The following is a 5,800-nucleotide window of genomic DNA, read 5'->3' as shown; positions in this document are numbered from 1 at the left end:
CTCGCTGTTCGCGGCCCGGACTCGGTGTTTCTCAGGCTGCTGAACAACGCCAACAACGAGAAGGCCACGTTCCAAAACAACGCGCTCGCCTGGATGAAAGCCAACAACTACGACGCCATCCGCATGTGGTGGAACAACGCGCCCGACTCGCTTAACCGCAGTCTGGCAGAGCTTTACAATGACACCAACGATGTTTTCTTGCGGCACAATAACCGCACGTTCGGCTTTGTCTTTCCATACGGTTCCTACGGACGGGCATCGTACAACACGAGCAAGCTGGCGCACAGGCGCGCTTACCACACCATCGTGTTTTACCACGAGTACCCGCGTAACCTCAAGAACCAAAAGGCGACGACGTACACCGTTCGGGAATTCAGAGTCTACTCGCAAAAGCTTAACCAAACAGACCGCCCCGCCTTTTGCCACTTGTATCCATTTGTGGCACTAACGTACAAGATCGACCCGGCTAAGTGCGAGAACGGAAGCAGCAGCAAGCCGTACGACATCGATCCACTCGGATATGGGCCCCCGGGACCACTCACCAAGATGGCGGGCATCCTGTCGCTGCCAGAAGTGTGCGACATCCTCGACTCCTCGTGGAACCAGACCACCATTTTTGCCGACAGTGGGAATTTTCGTCCAAATTATCATTTTGCCTGCAAAGGCGAGGATGCCATCGCTTACAATGATGGAGAGGACGTGTACTACAATGTGCAGGCACTGGACTCGGAATACGAAGAAGAGGTGTTCGGCGTGATGAACCCCGAGTACGACGACTTCCCCGGTGTGTGCCCACCCCCAGTCGGGAATAATCGGAGTTTTCCCACTGTGCAGGCGGTGTTCCAATTATACCCTCATTGATGCATTACAGCGCTAAGGCTGCAGGCAGTTTCCCAACTGCAACGCTTGTATAAAACGTTGCAACGTTTTCTTGAGCAATTGGGTGTTATGTGGATTCTTTGCTCTATCTTGCTTACGCAAGGCCGCCTTTTGTCACATATACAGTTGAATTTCGAATTTTCAGTTGTCTTCAACAAATGATCCGTTTTCATCAGATTCTTTTGGTGGGTTTTTCCTTTATTTTGCCAACCGTTCGGGGAGGCGCCTATAATGTATTTTTTTCCTTTTCTTTTCGCTTTTCTTTTTTTTTACCGTTTCGACGCAACGAACACTGCGTGGGTGGCATATCATGGTTTGCGTAAACATAAAATGCTCGATGTAGACACTGAGAAATGTACGTGATTGTTCATTTAAAAAACACCCCACTCTACTGAAGTCATGTCATGTGATCCAACTTCTAATATTAAGTTCTGGTGATGATATGATTCCACGTGCACTTTGGTGGCACTTGACCAAGATTTCGAAGAAGAGGTGTTCGGCGTGATGAACCCCGACTACGACGACTTCCCGGGTGTGTGTCCACCACCAATAGGTATTAACGGCAGTTATCCTATTATGAAAGATGCGTTCCAGCTAATGCGACACCCATGATGGTCTTTAAGAATACTTTTCCGTGATCTTTAAGAATACTTTTCCTTTTTTGCCTTTCGCACTTTTTTGGCTACAAGTGTGACACCTGTTACCCTGCATCGTGCTTTTATTTAACCTTTTTCACTCTTCTGCACCGCTTTAACAGAGCATGGACGTTTGTTTGTTTCAGATTTTTTTCTTTTTTTTTTGCTCGAACGTCACGTTTCATGAACTGCTGTCCACTCCATAATCATGGAATGAGACCACAAGTACTAGAGCACGGCAATTATAGCATCGTTAATTGTCCCTAGCACTCTGGGTTTACTCTAAAACGAATGCCAATAGATATTGTCGCGCTGCAGTGGCGGTGAAGAACCAGATAGAAGCAAAATTGTCATTCACGACACAGTGGCGCAGCAACAGGGGGTGCCGGGGGGCCGTGGGCCCCGGGTGCAAGGGGCCAGTGGAGGGGGGGGGGGGTGTCATATACGCCTGAAGACACCCCTCTTTCCGCCGGCTTGACTGGGCGCAAATTGCAAAGAATGTTCCGGTATCCTGTAGCCCGAGCTCATGCACCCGATGGGCTGCGCTGCGCCGCAGAATTGTCGGCTGCAGTTCTATCAACACCCCACGAAATAATTGCACGAATTTGCGGGCTGAAAAATTTAATTCGCGAAATGGTCGCTAAACTACTCTCGTTAGCGGAACGTTTCATGTGGGGTGCGCTCCTGCTGTGCATTCATGCTGGGAGCAGGAGTCGCTAAACATACAGTGAGGCGTTGTGAGTCGTTGGGGCTCTTGGGTCACTCTTCCGTTCAGAACGCGCAGCGAAGACGAACAAAGACAGCGGCAAGATGGCGTTCAACCAGCGCGCTCGGCGCTCGCGTTTACGGCAAAGCGTTCGTTGAGAGCGACGTTGCATAAGTGGGGCCATCAAAAGTCGCGAATGGGATTTTCTGGATCGTCTTCAGACTCTGTTCGGCCGAAGAGTTTGGCGGCGTATGACTCGACAGGCTGTAGTCGCGGGCCCGCCGCGATGTCCGGCTCGCTTTTCCCCTCTCCTGCTCGCTCCGAGAAGCCGCTGCGAAGGCTGCCGTTATGTTTCACGCTTTCCTTCTTACCTTCGAAAGTTTCAGAAAACTGTTGTTGTGTGACTTCATGTCACAAGTACAGTGTTTGTATCAGCTGCACAGAATTTTATTTATCGAAAAGGTGAATTTTGTAAAGATATTCCCCGATCGAGATTCTATGAAGTTGTCTTCTTGTGACTACTAGGAACTCGGTAGCGCGAAAAATATGGCAGATAAGTAATAAGCATATCCTTAATAATCCCGTAATTAGTACTTATAGAGGAAGCACTTCAATTAAAGAATTCAGGACTCAAAGTCATATTATTAACTCAACAAAAGCTTCTTAAACAAAATCGTTTTGGGTGCTGCAACCTACAGTACTTCGGAACTGCGGGCTGCGCCCAGTATATGGCAGCAGCGAAAGAAATATGAAATAGTGGACCAGTGACGTTGATCTCTTAATCCTCTCCATTGCGAGTGCAAACCAACTGTAGTGCAAACTTTCGCTGGCACGGGCTTCATCGCGGCCTTTTCTTTTTTTTTTTATGGTGACGCCAAGAATCGACGCGAAGCGTGCTCTGTTCTGTTCCCAATCTTCCGATGGTGCCGCAGCTCGGATAATCACGTTTGTCCGTATAGCAGCAAATGAAAAATAAAGGCTTTAATGATCAGAATGAAGAGAACTCGTAATTGTCATAGCATTGACGCCCGCGCAGCCGGGAGGCAGGTAACGTTTTCTAATAGGGTGGGGAGATCAGCGTCACTGAAAAACAATTTAATTTTCGTTTTCGTTCAGGGCTGCTGTTAGGATTGGGGACTCAATCCTATCGCTCGTGATCCGTTGTCAAGGTTGGAGTCCGGCATGAATTAGAAGGTAGCTGGCCCATGCCGCCGTCCAACTTAACCACGCTGAGGACGCTGATGAAGGGAAGGACTGCTTCTCATCCAGAATGAGGAATAAGGGTTTATTTACAGTATTTACATGCAATTCATCAGTCTAGCATGACTGCGAGAGAAAGTACGTCATTCTAACACGACTGCTTGAGAGAGTGTCTTAGTCTAACATGACTGCTTAAGAAAATGTATCAAGCATCCGCACAACAGCCGTTTATAAACACTCGGTCCTCCCCCAATTCCAAGGTGGCGGAAACGTTCGTCCAGTCATCGTAAACACGCCGCCTCTCCGCGGGACGGTTTAAACACACACACACACACACACACACACACACACACACACACACACACACACACACACACACACACACACACACACACACACACACACACACACACACACACACACACACACACACACACACACACACACACACACACACACACACACACACACACACACACACACACACACACATCGTTGTCCAGCCATTGTCTTGCGTCTTGGTCGGCGCGTGGGAACAGGTCTCCGACGACGTTCCCGCGGCAACTCCCCCACCCATAGCAGATCAGGTCTGCGTTGGTGGCTTCGGTAACAATAGCTGGCCCACCGAACTCATTCAGTCACAACGGCGACGAGGCTAGAGCGTAATGGTGGCGGTTTCAGCACAAAGCCTGCTTCGTCAAACGCATCCTAGCTGAAGCGACGGAGAGTGGAGGACGCGCATATTGTTCCCGACACAAAGTCGACTTAGTCACGCTGTGGTTAGAGGCTGGCGGCGGCGCTCCAGGAAAAGATGACGCCCGCGGTCGCAACTGGTTGGCAGGACTTGCACTGCAGCTGGCCGTTCTTAACACTGCCCACAGACAAAATACTGCGTGCCATAGTACCTACGACGATTTTTGTGAAGTTGTTGCTGGGCAAGATATGAATGTCGGGCTTCAATTTTTCAAATGCACTATTGTCGCTACAACTGGTAATTAAAACTTTATATATTATAAAGATATTTTTGTTACTTGTACGTGAGTCATATTTTCCACGATGCGGCATTTGTATTGGCTGCCAAGCCTTACAGTCTGACAGATGTGCACATAGGCTTATCACACGTTATCAGTGCAGCACGCCGTGTTATTTGGAGCAGGAAAAACGGCGTGTATATTTGCTGCATTCGCGATCTCTGGGAAAGAAAGCGAAGGAGAGGGGGACCCGGGGAACGTGCGCGGTATCCAAGACGGCTGTACTGGTGCTGAAACCCGGAAATTGTCGATATCCTCGTCTTCCTCGACTACATGAGGGGGGGGGGGCGTGATGACAGTAGACCTATGGGCCCCGGGTGCCAGACGACCTAGCTACACCACTGCACGAACCTAATGCTTTATTGGGCGAACTTGCGCACAGCAATACACGTGACAATCGGAGTGCAACGATGGCGGCAAAAACAGTATCGGTCGTTTTCGCACACTTTAAGAACTGGGTGGAGCAGGCCATTTGCCCCCCCCCCCACCACTTTTCAAAACCCGTGAATATGGCGCCTGGCGTTCCGACCATGATCACTAGAGTACAGAAAGTCGCTTAAAGACCTAAAAATGGGGGTCTGGCCTTGTCCACCAGCTGCTTGCAGAGCAGTGGCGTACCTACTGTTTTCGAGGGTGTGGTATATATCGGAAAGTGATCTTCACAGTATGTGCCACCTGGGATCGCTCTGCCACCGCTACTATTCCGCATTCATCCCCACGCTCACAACGGCAGCACAACCCTGCATATAATTTCCTCTTTGACTTATGCGGCACGTGTTCGTTTTTCGTGTGCTTGACCATAAAGTAGCAGAAGCTTGATGTGGGTGAGTTGGTTATGCATACTTGATGAAATGAGCGCTACGAAGACGCGGACGAAAGAACACATGTCTGTCGTACATGTGTTCTTTCGTTCGCGTCTTCGTAGCGCTCATTTCATCAAGTTTACCACAAAGCCCGACACGGAGCGCTCCCTGCAAAGGGAGCGGAGGTTATGTTAGCGGCATCCATCGAACCTCCGTACCACGCGCCTCCATCCGGGTGGGAGGGAGGTTAGGTAGATGCTGCTTTAGCGGCTACAGGCCCATAAAGAATGACCCGTTCTTTTGTTTATTGTTTAAAGGGTCCCCCACTAGGCCCGATAGCAAATTTTGGCTATACGCCGGAAGTTGTTGCGTGTCCTCTAGGGAGCGTTCTGGCGCAAAATTTTTTCAACTCGGCTCATTAATAGCCGAGATCATGGAGGAAGGAAACTGCGGAGGGGCCCTGACGCCATTCTTTGCGAAGCTAAGGGAAGCCGGAAGTTGGCGTTGCTCACGACGTTGCTCCACTATCATATCGGGCCAGCTCTC

Source organism: Dermacentor albipictus, chromosome 3 (assembly GCF_038994185.2).
Source record: "Dermacentor albipictus isolate Rhodes 1998 colony chromosome 3, USDA_Dalb.pri_finalv2, whole genome shotgun sequence".
Taxonomy (NCBI): domain Eukaryota; kingdom Metazoa; phylum Arthropoda; class Arachnida; order Ixodida; family Ixodidae; genus Dermacentor; species Dermacentor albipictus.
The sequence above is the reverse complement of the archived record's forward strand: the minus strand, read 5'-3'. Positions refer to the sequence as shown.